Source organism: Malania oleifera, chromosome 1 (genome assembly GCF_029873635.1).
Source record: "Malania oleifera isolate guangnan ecotype guangnan chromosome 1, ASM2987363v1, whole genome shotgun sequence".
In the NCBI taxonomy this organism is placed as follows: Eukaryota; Viridiplantae; Streptophyta; class Magnoliopsida; order Santalales; family Ximeniaceae; genus Malania; species Malania oleifera.
This window is the reverse complement of record NC_080417.1, coordinates 83,354,266-83,377,022: the sequence shown is the minus strand read 5'-3', so window position 1 is coordinate 83,377,022 and position 22,757 is coordinate 83,354,266. Positions and strand designations below refer to the sequence as shown.

The 22,757-nt window shown below is 38.3% G+C and overlaps 1 non-coding gene across 1 annotated transcript; it reads right to left on the bottom strand.

Annotated features, from left to right (window-relative positions):
• Positions 1-5,463: 5,463 nt before the first annotated feature.
• Positions 5,464-5,569, bottom strand: LOC131147311 (small nucleolar RNA R71). The gene has a single exon (XR_009134701.1). It is a non-coding gene; the product is annotated as a small nucleolar RNA R71 (small nucleolar RNA).
• Positions 5,570-22,757: the final 17,188 nt, after the last annotated feature.

The following is a 22,757-nucleotide window of genomic DNA, read 5'->3' as shown; positions in this document are numbered from 1 at the left end:
TTTTAAATTACTCCTTATTTTGTGGATATTTGAATTGTGAATATTTTGTTTCCATAATTTTTTAGTAATCACATTAATTGTGAATATTTTCCCATAATTTGTGAATAACCTTGGTTAGTTGTGAATATCTTATTTCCATAATTTTTGAATAAACATATTAATTGTTAATATTTTGTTTCCATAATTCGTGAACAACCTTGATTAGTTGTGAATATTTTATTTCCATAATTTGCAAACAACCTTAATTAATTGTGAATATTTTTTTTTCCATAATTTGTAAATAACCTTAATTAATTGTGAATATGTTGTTTCCATAATTTGTGAATAACCTTAATTAATTGTGAATATTTTGTTTCCGTAATTTGTGAATAACCTTTATTGATTGTGAATATTTTATTTCCGTAATTTTTGAATGAACATGTTAATAATTTTTTTCCATAACTTGTGAATAATTTTAATTAATTGTGAACATTTTATTTCTACAACTTTTGAATGAAAATGTTAATTATGAATATTTTATTTCCATAACTTCTGAATAACCTTGATTAATTGTGAATATTTTATTTCCATAATTTTTGAATAAACATGTTAATTTTGAATATTTTGTTTCCATATTTTGGGAATAACCTTAATTTTTTGAATATTGTGCATATATAATTGTAATTATTTGTTTGCATGTGTTTACTTATAGTTTGTGAGTGTTGTGGTTAATATTGTACATGTATGAATATATTTTAAGTATGAATATATGTTTCCATAAGCATGTAAATATCTTTGACTAAATTATGCAAGCATGTGAATATCATAGATTTGTTTATATAGTTTTGAAAATCTAATTGTATATATGTTTAGAGATGTAATTATGAATATGGGATCAAGTGTGAATATTTGAATATTGTGTGACATGTGGGGTAGCGAGATTAGGCTGAACTTGAATTCACACACTTTCACTAGCCTTCTACCCGGGCTTCACCCTTTAGGATTAGAAAGGAGCACAGTATCATTAGCCCTCATGGGACAAGGTCCTTTGGGGCGTGTGAACCACTTTGCTTAGTTTGAACTCTATCCAAGTTCATTGGGTGAAGATAAGGTTCAGGCTGGGAACCTATTGTCAATAAGGTTAAAGCCTAATGAGTCCCTAAAATATATGATTGTAGACCCTCATTTACCTTTGTTTATCCACATTTTATTATATGTTTACCCAGAGTTATCATTGTTCAAAGCTATGCAAGGTTTGTTTGTCTTTTCAGGAAAAACGGGTTAAAATCATGCAGTTAGGCATTATAAGAAGCCAAGGAGAATTTGGAGGATTCAAAGCTCAAATTCAAACATTCAGCCAAGCTCCAGAGGTTTTAAAGCAAAAATGGATAAGAAGATGATGCTCGACTATGTGGCGCAATCAGCAAACTATAGGGGCGACTTAGTCTTCTACTGCAAACTTCAAGGTTCATATTGAGATCAAAATGCTGCAACGTTCGACCAAGTGATCGACCAAGTGACCCGCTGGGGCGACCATGTTGAGATGCTAAGACAGAAATGAAATTCAGAAGTACCAAGAGTCTTAACTAGGTGTTCGACCAAGAGACTTTCAAAGGTGACTATGTCGAGATACTAAGATTTCCTAAAGATCGAGAGACTGCAAGTCTCACCCATCAACTCGACCATCAAGACCTTGAGGCGCGACAAAGTCGAAGAAATTGAAGATTCGAATCCCTAACTTCTCGTGAGCCTTAACTAGGGTGTGCACAAAAATGACAGAGAAGCAACTTGGTTGGCAGCAACAATCTTCTATGCGAGATTTGCTGCAAACCTTCTTAAATTGTAAAACAAACCTTGTAAACCCTAGAGCCTATAAGTATTCACTATGAACACAAGCTCTGGGTCCCTTTTTGGCCTCTCCTAGGTTAGTGACAAACTTAATAAGTCATTAAGAGCCAAGCTAGATTAGGAGTAGCATAGTTTTCAATTCCTATTTTGGTGTGTGCATGAAGTGTTCGACGGCCTGTGATAACCAACGACATTCATGTGCTATTCGTGTATATTACACAATCACTCTCTTGTACATTTTGGCGTTAGTGACAAACGTTTTGAATACAAAGGGGATGATCTCCTTACTTGGTTTCTCTTTTACTGCTTTTGATTTTCTATATTCCATTAACTTGTTGTGTGTTTAATGAATGATTATAGATAAAGATAAGCACTACTACGTATTCGTCAAAGGGAAGTAGTTTGCTACGAAACTGCAGAAGTGTTTGTTATCGTTGAGAAAGGGTATACTCCGGTTCTCGACCGTGCTCCAGACAGTTGGTGCACCCTTGCTACCCTGTGCCCTCGATCGACCCTCTCCCACTTTGGCCCGCTTGGGTTAGTACTTCTATTGAAGTCTGAAGTAGCATAGTTTGAGGCACGATGTCTAGCGTTTAATTCAAACCCCAGCATCACTTTTTAGGAGTAGGGTAACATAGAAATTTTCTCACTTTCTCGTAGTATAAACTTACTTTCTTTCATTTAATTGCTTTCAAGTAGTTGGTTAGATTTCAACCATTGAAAAATACCATATTTTATTTCTTTTTTCATAACAAGGCTATAATAAACTAAATTGGAAGTAGTCTAATAAATGTGCTTCAAGTCTCCATGGATCGATACCCGACTTACCCACTTTCTACTGAACTTGGGATAGTTAGTGTAGTGACCTGAACCTGAAAAATAAAATAAAAATGAATAAAAGAAAAGGGAAATAATTAAAAGAAAGGAAAAATAAGAAAAAAAGAAGATGATGGTTTTGTTCAGCACCAAACCATCGACCATTTAAGGATCTTTTAGAAAAACCGTCGACGATTTTCTTTTTAGCGGGCATTTTAAGAACCAAACCATCGATGGTTTTGTCAAGCACAGGAAAACAGTCGACGGCTTTCTTTGGAGACAAAATACCTATAAATAGATCCTAGTCATTTTATTTTTTAGAAAACTCTTTTCTCCTTCGCTCTCTTGGCTAGGGTTTCGGGTCTTTGGGGGGTTTTAAGGCATTACAAGTGTTTCTAAGCCTACTCGGGGGTTTGTGATCACCTCTGGACGTAGGTTCGTGTGGTAGCTCATTGGTTTCCATTCGTCAAAGGGTTTGGAGCCTAGGGTTTGAGTTTCCTATTTATTTTAGGTGATTTCTTTAGAAAGCAATTAAGGGGAAATTAATTATAGCATGTTTTACTAAGTTTGAACCGGTTAAATTCAATGATACAAATTTATATACGTAGTTATGATTTTCTAAACAATTTAGGCATTTGGAAAATAATGATTTTTGATTATATATCATATATGGGAAAAATTGTGTGGCATGAATATAACTTTCATAATTTAACTGTTTGCAAATACTAGATGTTGTGAATACTGATTGGTGATAAATACAAACTACTTGTGAATATTGGCTGATTGTGGTTACAGTTTATTTGTGAATATAGATTGGTTGCGAATACTTACTACTTGTGATTACTGTGTGATGAATAATTTGATGTTGTGAATGGGTCATTTTGTGTGGTTATCCGCGTGTATCACAATATAACATTGGCAGGCCTGAGGAGTTCATTATATTGCCTAGATATAATCAGGATATAATGTTGGTAGGCCTGAGGAGTTCGTTATATTGTCATTATATATTGGGGTAGAGCATTGGCAGGTCTGAGGAGATTGTTCCACTGATATACAATGGATAGGTCATTGTAAGGGTGTGACGGTGATGGTTGGTGGAGAAGAACTTGTGCAGAATCCAGTGTGGATGTGAGTCCTGTGTAGTGTGTATTTCCTATGTGGATTTGAGTCCTATGTGGATGGTATTCCTGAGTGAATACAAACCTTGTGTGAATCTAACTAAAGTGTGTGGTATCCTGTGTGGATGTGTGTGGTTATACGTATACATGAATCTCAGTAAAATGGTTTATAATGGATATATGTGAACTTAATTACATAAGTATTTATGGAAAAGTAAAACTCTTCACCCGAGAGCTTGCTGAGAAAGGTGAGTGCCTTGGTAATTTTCAGTCTAATACCAGAACAAAGGGAAGCTACTTGTATGGGCGAGTAATCTTCCCTATTCTTAGAGAATTTTCCTATATAAAGAACTTAAGGGCTTATTGAGTAAGGTGAGTGCTCTAGTATTGGTATTAGAGCAAAGGGAAGCTACTCGCATGGGCGGGTAATCTTCCCTATTCTCAGGAACTATTATCACTAAAATTAATTATGTATGTGTGAGTGTAATTTGTATGTGCTTCCTCTACTAATGTTGAATAATAAATGAATATATTTTGTATTTATTAAACTCTTTACCACATACTGTTATGATTTATTCTTTCTTACTGAGATGTGTCTTACCCTAGCAAATGATTATATTTTTAGGTCCGTCAGGAGATCGAGCTTAGAGCTCCGAGCAGGGTTTTATTTTTGGTAAATTTTGGGGTGAATGTAAGAAAAATTCATGTATAGTTTATATTTTTAAATACTTGGTTGTAATATAAACAGATGGATGCGGTTGTTTTTTGGGTTTATAAATAAACTCTAGTATTTAAATTGAGATTGTTTATTGATTCCCGCTACGTGATTGTAGTTTTTGGTATCAGAAAGAGGTAAATGAAACACATAACCTTCGGGCCCCACTTAGCGGGTTTGGGGCTTTATGGTTAGGTTTATAAATATTAATTTTGGTAGTTAAGGGCCCAAGTTTTGGCGAGCCTATCAAATTTTGGCAACGTTGTTGGGGACTTGGCTACGGTTATAAGTCAACTTCCGTTTTAGAGTATTACAACCTTGCTCTTTTGATTTTCTCTCCTTTTATTTTCACTTTCTTTGATTAATTTCTATTTCTTTTATTTTATTTTATGTTTGTGAAGTCTGAATCTATGTGCTTACATATGTGTATGTTTCGTCTGCATTCTTTAGAACCCGAGATAATTCCCATAGATCTTGAGATTGAAAAATCCCATAGGTCCCTTAGGAAATCTATTTCCAATTCGAAGAAAACTAAGTCGTATGAACTGAAAGCAATGGCCAAAGATAAGCCCCCCATTCTCGCTGAACAAATCTCGAAACCCCATGCTTTGTGGTGGGAGAGCAACACCTGTGGCCTCTTAGGGACTTCGTACCTAATGCATACACATCACCATCTTGCATCCAGTTCCCGAATGTCCGGGCAACACAAATTGAGATTAAGATTTTAATCATCTCAATGCTGCCCAACTTTCATAGCAACTCTACTGAAAATCCTTATCAGCATCTGGATGAGTTTTTAGAAATTTGTTCCACCATCCGCATCCCTAATTTTAGTGATGATGCTCTCCATCTTCGACTTTTCATAGTTCTCTCTAAAAGACAAGGCCAAATATTGGCTGACATCTTTAGAACCAAACTCGGTGACCAACTAGGCCACCATGTTGCATGATTTCCTTAAAAAGTACTTTCCAATTAGGAAGACTAATTAGTTTTGGAGAGCCATCACAAGTTTCTCACAGATAGATAGGGAACTCTTTTTCGAGACTTGGGAGCGCTTTAGGGATCTGCTCCGTAAATGTCCACATCACCAACTCTCCAAGTGGCAATTAGTCCAAACTTTCTATGAAGGGTTGGCCGAGAAAGATAAGTCTACGGTTGATGCATCATGTAAAGGTACTTTCCTCACTAAACACAAGAATGAAGCCTAGATTCTCTCTGAGAATCTAGCATAAAATTCTCAACAGCACATGACTGCCATTCGTAGACTACCTAATCCATCGAACTCTAAACCAGAAGGAGTTTATGGGTTGGCCAATGGCTAAGATCTAGCCCCTACCTTGCATGCCATATCCAAAAAGTTAGATCAATGCTTGTCCTTAGGACCGCAAACAACAACGTGTGCTGACGTTTGTGTAATCAGCTCTGACCCTTCCCATACATGTTACAATTTCCCTCATGCGCATTCCCAGCCTAAACTTGTGCAGGAGGAAGTATAGGCCACTCAAAATTGGTACAATAAGATGTCCAACAACCCTTATTTGAATACCTACAACCCCGGGTGGAAACAATATCCTAACTCCTCATGGAGCCCATAAGCTCCGAGTTTTCAATCCCAAAGATCTCCACAAGTTTTGAAAACCTGGCCCCCATTCTCGTACCTCAAATACCCAATTCATCTTGATTTAGCTTCCAGCTCTCCAACTAGGTAGCCACCATCCTTGCCTCAGCCTACATATAACCAAACCTATCAAGAAACGAAGTTAAAAGCACTTAAGGGCATTGAAATTGATAATCAAGAGGACAAGCAATTATTAGACTCCCACTCCAAATCGATTGCCAAGCTAGAAGCCTTTTTAGGCTAATTAGCTTTTCTAGTATGCCGTAGAAATGAGAGTAAGAAGTATAAACAACATCTAGTGCATCTTGGAAAATCGGACACCGAACCATCACCAAATCATAAGCAGGCACAAGTGGTGTTCGTCATGCAAAATGGTGGAGCTGAAAAAGAAAGACGAGCAAGGGCAAGGGCAAGGGTGAGGAGATAAGAGAAGAGGAACAGAAGGCAAGCTTAAATGTTTATTATTAAATGTCCATACTCTTCAATAGAGGAATGTTACCACACTTTTCCCTACAGGTCACCTCGAAATCTAAAAAGGAAGAAGCTGAAGATTCCATGATGAGCACCTTTAGAAAGGCAAAAAATGACCTATTCATATTAGATGTTATCGGAAGAAAGCCCAACTACAAAAAACTCCTTCAAGAGCTATGCATTTGAAAGTAGGAGTCAACAACGCACCTAAATCAAAAAGTCCAACAGACCAAAATCATTAGCTCCATATCTCTAAGATCTGCCCCTTTTAAACTTAAAGACCGAGGCGCTGCCATGATTTCCTGTACAATAGGAACATGTATTATTGATAAGGCTCTTTTAGAATTGGGGGGCAATGTGAATATACTCCCTTATTTAGTTTATAATAAAGCTGGTTTAGGAGATTTGCAGCCAACTCTGGCTACATTACGCTTTGCTGATCAATCTTTAAAAAGACCTCGTGGCATTATAAGGGATGTCTTAGTTAAGGTAGATAAATTCTGTTATCCTACTGATTTCCTTATACTAGACATAACATTTTTCAGGCCATCACAGCAGGCAGGCTTGGTCCTTTTGGGTCGACCATTTTTAGCTACTGCTAATGCTTGCATTCAGTGTAGAACAGGCATAATGGACATCTCCTTTGGCTATAGGCATCTCCAACTTAATGTGTTCCACACTCGGTGACATGAACCTGAAAATCTTCTTTATAATGAGGTTGATATGATCAATGAAGTTCTGGTGCAAGATACATCCCCGATTTCATCAATAGAACCCCTTGAGAAGAAGTATTCAAAGGATCAACCTTCCGCAATAAGTTCAAAGGATCCATGCAACCGAACTCCAACTTCAAATAAGTTGGCCTCTACAATGGGAGGGAGACCTTGGAAAGCACAGTTTGAGAGCCTTCCTACGCTCTCTAGTGTAGCAACACGACCTTCTATTGAGGTCTCTCCAGTGCTAGAATTAAAACCTCTCCCACCCTCACTCGAGAATGTTTTTTTGGGCCCTCGAGAAACCCTGCCTGTAATCATATCATCTAGCTTGGATCACTCGCATGAGTCAAGGCTCATTCAAGTCCTATAGAAACATATAAGAGCAATAAGATGGTTAGTAACTGATCTAAGGGGAATTAACCCATCCGTTTGCATGCACCGAATTCACCTTGTGCCAAATGCTAAACCAATCCGAGAGATACAGTGGAGACTCAACCCCAATATGAAGGAAGTGGTTTTAAAGGAAGTAGTTAAACTTTTAGACGTAGGGATCATATTCCCTATATATGATAGTGAATTCATGAGGCCCACGCAACTGGTCATGAAGAAATCTAGAATCACTATTGGTAAGAATGATAAGGGTGAAGGCATCCCCACTCGTGTTACCAACAGTTGGAGAGTGTACATTGACTATAGAAAACTCAAAAACCTCACCCAAAAGGACCATTTCCCATTACCATTTATCGACCAAATCCTAGAGGGATTGGCAGGACAAAATTTTTATTGCTTTTTGGATGGGTACTTTGGGTACAATCAGGTCGCAGTCCACCTAGATGATCAGAAAAGACCACGTTCACCTGCCCATTCGAAACCTTTGCATACCAAAGGATGCCTTTCGAGATGTGCAGTGCCCCAGTAACATTTCAAAGGGGTATGTTGGCCATATTCTCTTATATGGTTGAAAAATTTCTGAATGTGTTAATGGATGACTTCTCCGTGTGTTGGGTCGTCTTTTGATGCATGCCTAGGTAATCTATCTAAGGTCCTCACGAGATATGCAGAAGCGAACCTAGTGTGGAGCTTGGGAAAAGAGTCATTTCATGGTCTAGGAAGGCATAGTTTTAAGCCATTTTGTTGCCGCAAGAGGAATCGAAGTAGATAGGGCAAAAGTGGAACTGATTTCGAAATTATCACCCCCTACTTCTATTAAACAAGTAAGGTCATTCTAGGGGCTTGCTGCTTTCTATCGGCGATTCATCAAGGACTTCAGCAAAATCTCACGACCATTGACCAATTTGTTATTGAAAGATGCACCCTTTAAATTTGACGAATCCTACCTTGGTGCGTTTGAAAATTTGAGGACACTACTCTCCTTCGCCCAGATAATGCAGCCACCTGATTGGGATTTTCCTTTCAAAATTATGTGTGATGCATCATATTACACTATCGATGTCACTCTAGGAAAACAAATCAGTAAGTTACCTCACGTAATGTAACTCTAGGAAAACAAATCAGTAAGTTACCTCACGTAATGTATTATGCTAGTGAAACTTTATAGGGAGCACAGTTAAATTACACAGCTACTAAGAAAGAGCTCATAAATTTCGTCTTTACTTTAGACAAGTTCTGCTCTTATCTATTGGAGTCCAAGGTCATTGCATACTCAGATCATGTTGCTTTAAGGTATCTCCTCAATAAGAAAGAGGCCAAACCCAGGCTGATAAGGTGGATTTTGCTCCTGCAAGAATTTGACTATGAGATCCGGGATAGGAAGGGCACAGAAAATCATATTGCAAATCATCTATCCCACATCTTAGCTTAAGGTTCCACTGATTCATCCCTAGTACAAGATTCCTTTCCTGACGAACAACTATTTGCTGTTTCATCTCAACCTCTATGGTTCGTTACCATTCCCAATTACTTAGCCACATGAGTAATTCCTCATGAATGGACACAACAGAAAAGGAAAAAATTTGTATCACAGGTGTGGCAGTACATATGGGAAGATCTAGATCTCTTTAGAATAGGCCCTAACTCAATCATTAGGCAGTGTGTCCCAGAATGTTAGCAGCACAACATTTTGAAGTTTTGTCGTACTTGGGAATGTGGTGGCCATTTCGGTGGAAAGAAAACTGCAGCCAAAGTACTTCAGAGTGTATTTTTCTGGCCTACACTTTTCAGAGACAGTAATGATTTTTTTCAAGCATGTTCATGATGCCAGCAAACAGGAAACATCTCTCGGCGTTATACGATGCCTTTGAGTCCCATTCTGGTGGTGGAACTCTTCGATATATGGGGGATTGACTTTATGGGCCCTTTCATCCCATCTCAGGATATCTATACATCCTTGTAGCAGTGGATTATGTCTCCAAGTGAATCGAGGCAACTGCAACTAAAACCAATTACCACCACGTGGTTGTCCCTTATCTAAGAAACATTTTTAATCAGTTTGGTTGTCCTCGAGCTATCATTAATGATAGAGGTAAACATTTTATCAATTTTTATTTTGCAACACTCCTCCGGAAGTACTCCATCACCTATAAGGTTGCCACACCATATTACCCCCAAACTAGTGGCCTGGTGGAAGTGTCTAACCAAGAGATCAAAACCATTTTAGAAAAAAATAGTGTGACTAGATAGAAAGGATTGGTCATCTCGGTTAGAAAATGCTCTTTAGGCATATAGGATAGCGTATAAGACACCTATCGGTATGTCCCCATATCGCTTGGTGTATGGCAAAGCCTATCATCTTCTAGTTGAGTTAGAACATATGACATTTTGGGCTATCAAGAAATTCAATTTTGATATGGATGCCACAGGAACTCATTGTTGCTTGCAACTCAATGAGTTGGATGAACTCCGCAATACGTTATAGGAAAATGCCAGGACATACAAAGACAAGACGAAAGCTTTTGACGAAAGACACATAATTGTGAAATCATTCGTGCCACACCAAAAGGTATGACTTTTCAATTCAAGATTGAAATTATTTCCAAGAAAGCTGTGCTCCTGCTGGTAGGGCCTTTATGTTGTAACCCAGGTGTTCCTGTTGGTGTATATGTGTGCAATGCCCACCTCCTATGAGTTAATTGACATATTTACTTAACGTATAGTTCAAATGAGGTCGAAGTGGTAGACCGCAATGGTACCACAAAGACGGAAGATGTTCCCTTCCAAGACACGGGGGTTCAGGGGCAGCGCCCCCGGAGACGGTATGGCCTATCCAGTGTGAACAGTGGGCACAATATGTCAAAGATGACCACTAATGTCAAAGACAACCACTAATGTCAAATACAACCACCAATGTCAAAGATGACTACTAAGGGCCAAGTTGGCCACTATTGTCAAAGACGACCACTAATGTCAAAGTCGGCCACTAATGTCAAAGTCGGCAATGGTAGGTGAGCTACCACGACCTACCATGGTAGGTGAGCCACCCATGTGCTTCTTCCACGAACTAGAGCCAATAAATAAGACCCCCCCTAATCGGAGCACCACACACATCTCGACTACAAGATTGTGTCTTCTTTTGTTTTTCTATTTGTTGTCCTTTCACCACTGAAGCTTATTTAGTGAGTGCATGGTTGCATAGATTGTTGTAATCCAATTTTTGTAATAAAACTTTGTGTTATCTCTTTAATCGTTTCTTCAAAACAGATCTTGGTGTTGTTATTCTACATGTTATCAGAGTTGAAGACTAGTAAGAAGAAACAACTATAATTTTTGAGACGTTGCAATGGCAGGAACTTCATCTTCCACTACTATATATCCACCTGCACTTCAGATATGTCCACTAGAATTCACAAAAGGAAAGCTAGACGACACGAACTACACTTTGTGGAAGTTCAAGATGAGTGCTATTCTGGATTCATATGAACTACTTGATACAACTCAAGGTATGGATCTAGAACAAATTGGCACACAAGATCCCACCAATCCTAAGGTTATCATCCTTCCAGATGCTGCCCTCGTCAAAGCATGGAAGAGGCGGAATACAGATGCACTTTGTGCTATTGTCACAAGTGTATATGATTCTGTACTTATGTTGATCTAGCATACATCCAAGGCTGCAGATGCTTGGAATGGTCTGAAGAATCAATATGAAACAAGGAACCAGACACGTATTCAGAACTTGGAGAATCAACCTACTGCAGAAAAGCAACATAACGGAGAATTGGATGAAGAATTAGCACTAGAATAAAAAATCTATGTGATCAAATAGCGGTAGTTGGTATAGCAAATAGCAAAGACCAGTGAGGAGTTAGCTTGAAGATGTATTCAAGTGCTGCCATCAAAATATGACAGTTTGGTAACTACTTTTACTACGTAGATTAGAACTTCTACACTAACCTTTGAGGAATTCTATGCCTTACTACTAGAGGAGGAGATGAGGTTGAGAACTAGAGAAAATGAAAGCAGTAGTGCGTTCACCGTGCATGTCAAAGGCAAGGACAATAATGTTGAAAAGAAGAAGGGAAAGAACAAGAAGAGATTTTCTGGTATATGCTACTACTACAATAAAAAAGGGCATGCAACCAAGGATTGTAAAAAGCGTATCCATGATGAAAATAATGGCATGTTGAAGCCTACATGGAATGTCCAACAGGTTGCAAATTGTGCTGAACTTGAATTAGATATTTTCATGGTTATAGAAGAAATGTGCTCAACCTCTCAAACAGTACAGGAGATTGCTCATGGGTACTTGACAGTGGAGCTTCCCGAAGCATAACCAACAAAAAGGACTGGTATAGTTCCCTTAAGCCTCTACATGAACCTATGAATGTGATTGTTGAAAATAATGCAAAGGGTCCAATAGAGGACACTGGATCCATTTCCTTAAAAGCCACGAATAACCAAGGTAAAACTCTTTCAGATGTCCTTTATGTTCCTCAAATTAAGATGAATATTTTATCTATAGCTACTATTATTGACCGTGACTATGAAGTATGATTTATGAATACAAAAGCTGAGATCATTGATAGCAATGGCAGCATTGTGGGTGATGGTATTCAAAATAATAACCTGTATAAGTTTGTGGCACCTGCCGCAACAACTAGAGATACTACAAGAAGACTTTGGCAAAAAAGGTTTGGACACATCTCCCATGCAGTTTTGAAGGAGATGCAGAGAAAGGAAATGGTGGTTGATCTTCCTGTAGTAGTTGGTACTGCAGAGCCTTGTGAAGCTTGCATGCTGGGCAAGTAACATTGAATGTCGTTTCCACAAGAGAGCAACAAAAAATCAATGCTTTCTCTAGAGCTAGTGTATGCAGATCTCTATGGTAAAACGACTACTCTTGCACTAGGAGGATCTTTCTATTTTATGCTATTAGTCGATGATTATAGTAGAAAGATGTGGGTGTACTTTCTTCATGATAGGGCTGAGGCTTTTTGTAAAATTTAAAGTGTGGCATAAACTTGTTAACAATGAGACAAGTTTGCAGTTAAAGAAACTTTGAACAGATCGAGGAGGCGAGTTCACATTAGGGGTTTTCAACAATTATTGCAGTGTATTTGGCATCAAGCACCAATTGTTGGCACCAAAAACCCCACAACATAATGGCTTTTTGGAAAGGTGAAATAACATTGTGATGGAGATGGCCAGAGCAATGATGAAGGCACAAGATCTTCCAAAATCATTTTGGGCAAAAACTATTAATACAGCTGTGTATATCCTCAACCGATGTTTCATTAAAGCTTTGGGGAACAAAACACCTCACGAGGCTTACTCTGGTATGAAACCCTTTGTTTCTCATCTTAGAACATTTGGTTGCAGATATTTTGTGCAAGTTCCAGATGACAGTCGAAGGAAGTTAGATGACAAGAGTCAAAAGTGCATCTTCTTGAGATATAGTACAAAATCAAAGGCATATCGTCCGTATGATGTAGAGGCAAAAAAGATCGTCACAAGCTGGGTTGTGGTATTTGATGAAGGACCACACTCAGTGGGAGATAGAGATCAGCCCACTTTATCATCAACAGATAAAGTAACCCACCATGTACCTCACTCAGAGCAATAGATTTAGGTGAATGATGAAGAAATTCAAAACTAGCCTGTTGTACCAGTAGCACCTGTTCAGAAGCCACACCCCAGGTGGGTACAATAGTTCTTTGACAAAGGCAATCTAGAACATGTGAATCAAAGTTCACAACCTGATGGACCTTGAAGGTCGAAGCGGATAGAGGAATAATAACGATCAGCAGAACACTTAGTAAATATGGCCTTAATGGCTGATATAATCAGTTCAGTTAAGGAACCAAGTATCCTAGATGAAATGCTGGTTGATCCGAAGTGGAGAATGGCTATGGAAGCTAAATATGAAAGTATCATGAAAAATGATACTTGGGAGGTTGTGGATCACCCCTCTCATAGGAAGGTAATCGACACAAAGTGGATATGGAAGGTAAAATATAAAGCTAATGGTATTTTAGAGAAGTACAAAGCACGCCTCGTTGCACAAGGATTTTCTCAGGTGGAAGGTTTTGATGTTACTGAAACATTTGCACCAATAGCTTGCATCGAAAGAATTCGTCTGGTTTTGGATACTATTGCACACAGAAGTTGGGTGCTATTTCAAATAGACGTGAAGTTTGCATTCCTCAATGGTCATCTTAAAGAGGAGGTTTGTGTGATGCAACCACCTGGATTTGAATTTCCAAATTCAGACAACAAAGTTTTCAGGTTGAAGAAAGCCTTGTATGGGCTGAAACAAGCCCCCAGAGCTTGGTACTAGACGATTGATTCTTTCTTCACCAAATATGGATTTTGTAGAAGTACCTCTGATGCAAATTTATGTGTACTGAAGGAGAATGCGATGTATGTAATAATTGTACTATATGTAGATGATCTTGTGCTTATAGGTGACCACGAGGAGAAGATCAAAGAGATGACAGACTTGGAGCTGCTCCACTTCTTCTTAGTCATTGAAGTGTGGCAGCATCCAGGAGAAATATTTATTTCTCAGCAACGATATGCTCAAGAGTTATTGAAGGAATTTGGGATGGAAGAATGCACTCCAGTGGTTACGCCAATGGAAGTAAACATTAAGCTCTCCATTGAAGATCCCTCTCCACTTGTTGATACAAAGAGGTGCAGAAGCCTAATTGGGAGTTTGGTGTACCTGTGCAACACAAGGCTCGATATCAGTTTTGCAGTTGGTATTCGGAGTAGATTTGTAAATAAGCCATGAGAAATTCACTGGAAGGCTGGAATGAGGGTCCTCAAGTATATAAAAGGGACTCCTCATTTTGGCATCTCTTATACATTAGGGAACTCACTAATTGGATATTGTGACTTTGATTGGGCTGGAGATATTGATTCTAGAAAGTCAGTTTCTCGATATTATTTTCTCTTTGGGAATGGAATTCTCTTGTGGACAAGAAAGAAGTAGCCAATAGTGTCGCTATCATCCATAAAAGCCGAGTACAAGTCAGCTTGTCTCACCTTATGTGAAGCTGTTTGGATAAGAATACTTCTTATTGATATTGGGATAACGATAAATGTTGCAACTCTGATTCATTGTGACAATCAAAGTTGCATAGTTATCAGTAAGAACCTGATGTTCCATGCAAGAACCAAGAATAATGAGATTCAGTATCATTACATACGAGAACTCATTGAGGATGAGGTTATTGAGATGGAGTATTGCCCAACAGAAGATAATCATGCAAATTTCTTCACCAAAGCATTGGGTAGTTCTGACTTCCAGAAGCATTGGGATGCTTTTGGTATTGGTTCAAGAGCATAGGTGGAAATTGAGGGTGGGGGGTGTTGGTGTATATGTGTGCAATGCCCACCTCCCACAAGTTAATTGGCACACTTACCTGATGTATGGTTCAGATAAGGTTGAAACGGTAGACTGCAATGGTACCACGAAAACAGAAGATGTACCCCTTCGAGACATGGGAGTTCGGGGGCAGTGGCCCCAAAGATGGTATGGCCTATCCAGTGTGAACAGTGTGCATGGTATGTCAAAGATGACCACTAATGTCAAAGATAACCGCTAATGTCAAAGACGACCACCAATTTCAAAGCCAGGCAGTAATGTCAAAGTCGGCCACTAATGTCAAAGACGACCACTAATGTCAAAGTCAGCCACTAATGTCAAAGTCGGCCATTGTAGGTAAGCTACCACCACCTACCATGGTAGGTGAGCCACCCATGTGCTTCTTCCATGGACTAGAGGTTATAAATAAGACCCCCCCCCCCATCGAAGCACCATACACATCTCGTCTACAAGATTGTGTCCCCTTTTGTTTTTCTATTTGTTTTCCTTTCACCATTGAAGCTCATTTAGTGAGTGCATGGTTGGACATATTGTTGTAATCCGATTGTTGTAACAAAACTTTATGTTATCTCTTCAATCATTTCTTCAAAATAGATATTGGTGTTGTTATTCTACAGTTCCCTCATGAGGCAATTGAAATACAAGACCCTACGAATAATACACGTTTCAAGGTCAGTGGTCAATCTTTAAAACCATACATTGAGGGAATTACAGAGGGACTGGTCGAAAAGATACATTTATGTGACCCAGTTTACCTATTGTGAGCTTCAATGCTTATGGCTGAAGATAGTACACTTAGTGCTTCTAGAAGGCAACCCAATAGTTTTTCTTTTCTTTTAACTTTCTAGACTATTTGTAGTAGATCAACTAGATTTCATTAGCCTAAGTTTTAGATTAAGTTGGGGGTTCAACTACTGGGGTGAGAAGCATAAGAATGGGTGTGACCTGGTCGAGACGGTCAAACCCCGTTTAAGACCCTATTTCGCACCTAATTTTTTTTTTCATTCTCGCCGTTGTGTCACTTGGTCGAACCTCGCTACGCAACTTTTAGCCCTAGTCACTCGACCCCAAACCCATTCAGGCATCTTCGCCTTCCATCCCATTGCTAGAACACCCTCCACTACCACTGAATCTCTTAACTCCGATCTAAGGTTTCATTGCCCAGCTCGTTCCCAAAGCCACTTTTCCTCATCCTAGCTCACTCGTGACAATGTAGCTTCATTATGGGAAGACGAAAAATAGCACTCAGCCAACCCTCTCACCCAACTTCTCGCTAGAGTCAGCGCCAGAGGAGGACATGGAGTGCATAATTAACCACCCCGTAGTAAAATCCAGTGACCCACCCGATGCCTGCTCGTATACTGTCGACAACTTTGGGATCGGTTATATGGGATGCATTAGTGGAAGCACTACATAAGATCATTATGGCTATTTCAATGTACGTCAACCCTGGTAGTTTTACTACCAACCCTCTCTATGTCACTAACTCTGACTCGAATGATGAGAGTGGCTAGGCCAACCCATTACCTACTTCATGTACTGTGCTTCAGCAGCATATGTCTTTTTTTGGGGGGGGGGGTGGTTTCCCCTCTTTTCCTTTCTAATTAACCTACCATGATTCTATGAAATTTTCCATACCTGTAAAGCTTCTTCTACTCTGTATTACAATTTTTGCTCATTAATGGAAAACATTTATGGTGCTTTTGGTTCCTACATGTCTTGTGTGCTACAATGTATTCGCATGCATGTTATTCTGGTTATTATTTTTCTTAGGTACACTGTTGGTTCTTACTAGCAACATTCACTGAATTATCCCTTGCTCGGGTTCTATTTTCTATCCACACTTCAGTGAGGACACTAAAGTACTAAGTTGGGGGTAGGGGGTAGTACACTATGGCATATTCATGCGCACAAAGGACACAATTTTCATAATTTTTAGACATTTAAAAATTTTTCTCAGTGAATAGTATATGCTTCATAACATGATAACAACTAGTTTGCCCTTTTTACATACACCTATATAACTCAAACATTACATGCCTAGGTCCATCTATTATATGATTCTATTATGCTCACTAACAATGTAGTGAGCTAGTTATGCATGATTTCACATCAAACGACCTAATTAACCATCGTGCCGCTCCAGAAGGATCAATTAGTGATTCATTTGTGTCAACATTGCTATGTGAAATCTTATATTCAATGGTACTTCATGAGGTTTAAAAACACACTTACACGTGATTTGTAACACTTAAAATTCTTTGAGAGCATTGAGAGAACAACCATGGCGACTATAGCACCTTGTGAGGTACTATTGAGCCATTCATTCATTGCTTGAGTTTTTGACATCAAACTCGAGTTTATAAAACTCAACTTTATTTTTCTCTGGTGGCCCCTTGTTAACTAGTCTTTATCCTTGCATTTGCTGGCCTAGAGGTGACATCAAGTGAGGAGATATAAACTTAGGTTTTGTAACTTACTCAAAACATGAAAATGGAACCACCGCAGAGACGAATAGACTTTATGGACTCCTTTCCAAGCCTAATTTCATTGGTGGTATGAAGATAACCAAGGGTGTAATGATTGTCCTAGCTCACCAAAAAATGAAAGTCAAAGGAAAAAATGAGAAAAAATATATCCTCCTCCAGAAGCAAGCAAAATGGCAAACTAAGGACACGACACCATGTTCTTACAAATATCAGGAATCTTCAAGCTTACCAATGCATTTGTCGTGTCTTGTCGTGAAAGGATCGATCTATGGTGGTCTTGATTGGGTATGACGAGTAAGTGAGAAGATGCTAACTTGAAGGACCTGACACCTCACAAATAGGTTGGATCCCATCCTTATGAGGCTAGTCCATTCCATGCTTGATTAGTTCTTTAAAATATGTGGGATGTTCGATCATAACATTCTTCCTCACATATTAGAGTTAACCCCTTTTCTTCAGTGTTTTCTATTATGATGGCATATCAATGAGGTTGAGTCAAAACATCTGTTCTATAGGTGTCAAAAGGTACCCTAGTTGTGACAAATCATGCACCTTACACATGCTTTATGATGCAACCTAGCAATGCTTGAAACTACATAGTATTATTCGCGCTGAATTAAAACTACTGGTTGATCCCCTAAGAGTTGTATCGTTGGTGTAATAGTTGTGCAACATTGAGACTTGCATGAATGAAATGTTACGGAGTGTGTATAATAAAATCATGAATGAATGGGTCTAATTGTAACTGGGTCATATCTCTGTATGTGAAATGGTAAGGTTCTTGTTGCATGCAAATATATTTTATTATTCATTGAGCAGGTGTTTGTGGGAATCACCCTAGGAACCCTCAGGAGACTAGAACTCATCCACAAGGATCAACCTAGGGTTTCAAAACTTTGTTGCATACGGTAAATGCAATCGTGGTTCCCACAAAAGAGGATATAGGTAGGATTTGGTAGTTTTCTTAGATTTTTCTTTACTTGAGAACTAGCAAAGTGTAAGTTGGGGGTTGTGATGTGACCCTAAGATATATGATTTTATACCCTCATTTACTTGTGCTTACGTCATTTTATTATATATTTACCTAGAGTTATCATTATTCAGAGCTATGCAAGGTTTGTTTTTCGTTTCAGGAAAAAGCAGGTTAAAACCATGTGTTAGGCATTACAAGAAGCCAAGGAGAATTTGGACGATTCAAAACTCGAATTCAAATATTCAGCTAAGTTCTAGAGGTTTTAGAGCATAAATGGACAAGAAGATGATGCTTGACCATGTGGCGCGACCAGCAAACTACAGGGGCAACTTAGTCTTCTATTGCAAACTCCAAGATTTAGACTTAGATCAAAATGATGCAAGGTTCGACCAAGTTCTCGACCAAGTGACCTGCTGGGGCGACCACGTCAAGATACTGAGACAGAACTGAAATTCAGAAGTACTAAGAGTCTTGATGATGTGTTCGACCAAGAGATCTTCAAGGGTGACTATGTCAAGATACCAACATTTCCTGATGATCGAGAAACTGCAAGTCTAGACCATCAACTTGACCATCAAGCGCAACGAAGTCAAAGAAATTGTAGATTCGAATCCTTGACTTCCTGCGAGTCTCGACTAGGGCGCACACAAGAATGACAGAGGAGCGACTTGGTCGATAGCGATGATCTTCTGCACGAGATTTGCTGCAAACCTTCCTAAATTGTAAAACAAACCTTGTAAATCCTAGAGCCCATAAGTATTCGCTATGAACACAAGCTCTAAGTCCCTCTTTGGCCTCTCTTAGGTTAGTGACAGACTTAAGATGTCATTAAGAGCCAATTTAGATTAGGAGTAGCATAGTTTTCAATTCCTGTTTCGGTGTGTGCATGAAGTGTTCAATAGTCTGTGACAACCGGCGGCGTTCGTGTGCTATCCGTGTATATTACACGATCACTCTCTTGTACCTTCTAGCATTAATTACAAACGTTTTTAATACAAAGGGGATGGTCTCTTTACCTACTTTCTCCTTTATTGCTTTTGATTTACTGCTTTCCATTCACTTGCTGTGTGTTTGATGAAGGATTGCAGATAAGGAAAAGCACTACTACGTATCCATAAGAGGGAAGTAGTTTGCTACAGGACCGAGGAGGTGTTTCTTATTGTTAAGATAGGGTACTTCGGTTCCCAACCGTGCTACAGATGGTTGGTGCACCCTTGCTACACTGTGCCCTCGATCGACCCTCTCCCACTTTGGCCCGCTTGGGTTACTACTTTTATCAAAATATGAAGGGGCATAGTTAGAGGCACGACATCCAGCATCTGATTCAAACCCTAGCATCGCTTTTTAGGAGTAGGGTAACATAGAAATCTACCTCCTTTCTAGTAGTATAAACTTACTTGCTTTCATTTAATTGCTTTCAAGTAGTTTGTTTGATTCAACCATTGAAAAATACCATCTTTTACTTCTTCTTTCATAAGAAGGCTATAATAAACTAAATTGGAAGTAATCTAATAACTGCACTTCAAGTCTCTGTGGATCGATACCCGACTTACCCACTTTCTACCAAACTTGGAATAGTTAGGTTTATGAATATTATTTTTGGTAGTTAAGGACCCAAACCTTGGTGAGCCTACCAAAGCCTACCCACACATACTTGTCTATATTTTTCCCTAACTAGGATAGAGCCATGAAGAAACCCTGTAAAATAGGTGCATCTACCTTGGGTTGGAACAGGATCCTTATCCTTCTCCATGTGATTTAATCGAGTCCTTTGTATATGTTTGAAATAGTTTGTGTTGTGCCATGCATCTTGCATCCATTTTAGGCATGCATACCACTTAGCCAATATTCTGGAAAAGCCTAATAGTGAAACCACGACCCATTCTTTTAAAAAATAAAGCCCTTGGCCTAGTCATTTTAAAAAGGAATCGATCCAATCCTTTTTAAGCAACCAGGCCCAAACCCAATTTTCAAAAAGCCAAACTTGAATTTCAAAAAGAGGGCTTCAACCTTATCACCTAAAATCTAGGCCAATATTTTTAAACAACACAAACTCAATTCTTCTTAGATAAAAACTAGGCCCAACTCCTTTTAAACGAACTCGAGTACATAAACCATTATCGGGGAAGTGAATGATCAAAAGAATTGAATACTAGGCAGATGAGATCAACATTTCAGTGGTCATCAAGGAAAATAAATGTCCATCAATGGTCGATTTAATTTTGATATCTTTCATTAGTCGATAAGGATTTTCTCAAAATTCTAACAAAGTGGTTATTTAGGTTGAATTGCGTTCATGCATAGTCATGCAAACATATCCATGGATGCAGAGTCATCTCCAATAGGTCAATAATCACATTCCAATTTTCTGTAAAACTAGTACGCCAAGGTGAGAGAATCAAGATCAGGGATTCCAGGATTGTCAATCATGTGTTTGACTACCTAAGGGAAATAATGAGAGGAATACATCCATAAATCCTTTTTGCTCAAATTAATTTGAATTTAAATGAATTAAAAATGCATATCAGTCTCATCTCATCCCATCCTCCTCGGACTATCACTTTGTGCCAAATTTTGTCCATTTTAGCTTGCACTTTTTTTTTGTAAGTAACATAGGAAATAGTTTTATCAGTACAAAGGACTCAGAACCAGTAGCTTGTTTGTGGAATCTATTCAATGGGGCAAAAAAAAAAGCCTCCAAGCTGAAATTTAGTAAGGACCCCACTTCAAGATGTTGTCAAGGAGGCTGGTTGGGATGTGGATTTCAAAATGATGCAGAATTGTAGGAGATGTAGACAGAAGTGACTTATCAAGCTTTGTTATACATTGGCTTAATGAAATTGATAAACAAAGGCTCTTCTCTTTATCTTATAAATTATGATTGTTGTATTAAGAGTATAATAATTTTATTCTAATCAAATGAGGGGTGGCCATCTTTGGTCGACCAGTTTTTTCATAAAGAACCATATAATGATTTACCATTTGTTAACCAAGTTGAGCCTGAATGTTAAATCATATTTTTCTCATAAGTCAGTTTGCCGGAAAGTTAACCTGGGTTTGGGTCTCCTAGTGTTTGACAAATCATTTGAGGCAATGGTCACTACCAAAATGATAGTAGGCCATTTTTCTACAACCAAAAAGAAATTTTAAAGAAAAATAAGTCCTTTGCTAGCCCTTTTGAGCCTGAAAATTTCAATTCTTGATTAACCCATCAAAGGATCACACCCCCATACTAGGGTAGTTTCGAAATTATTAGTTCCAAATGGAGTCCAAATCAAAATGGAGCTAAGGTTCCTTCACGAAAGGAAAACCAAAAGGTGCAGTAAAAAAAAAAGCAGAAAAACGGGAAAAAAGAAGGAAGAAGAGAAAAAGAAAAAAAAGGGATATGCTTCAAATGTGATCCTTGATCAATGATTACGCTTTATAATATTAACAAAATTTGAGCCTTACTATACCTCTTTCTTCTATGACCTATATTCCTTAGCTTGCATTACTATCCAAATGAAAGTTCTGACTAGATTGGTATATATTGTTGTCTCAAATGAATTGTTAGACTCAATGTTGAGTCTGAACTACGTAATGACCAGATCCTGAAAAGGTACGTAGGCAACTTGCTTAGATAACAAGTTTGGTCAATACTTTGCGAAATGTTTTGCCACAAACTGAGGCAGAAGATATCATTCGAGGAAGGGATTGTTAATCCTTAGTTTCCTTGTTCTTATGGAAACCTAAATCCTTAACCTATATTTTGTCTCGTGTCTTAAATTCCACCCTGAGATTGGAATATTGATTAGAATACTCAATGAGACACTAGTTCAAATCCAAGATAGGAAGTTTGAAATAAGTCATGGAACACAGAGTAAGAAAGAATCTGAATAATGATACAGTGGAGGAGTTATGGTTAGGAGGCTGATTTAAAAAATAAAAAAATAAAAAAAAAGGGGGAAGGGTTGCCCATTGATATGATTCTCTAAGCTAGCAAAGTTACATAAGTGTCAAAGTACTGATAAAATTTTTATTCTATTTAACAAGCACAAAAAATCAACCAAAAATATACAAGTTTGAGCATTCCATTCATATCCCTAATGAGATTGAGTTATCAAATTGCATATTTATTTATTTAAATTTCAAAGTGATTCTAAAAAGAAAATAAGAAGAATATGATCAGCTATAAAAGCATCTACTGGGGCAGATGTCATGCCGAGTTTCAAGGGAACCAATTAAGGGG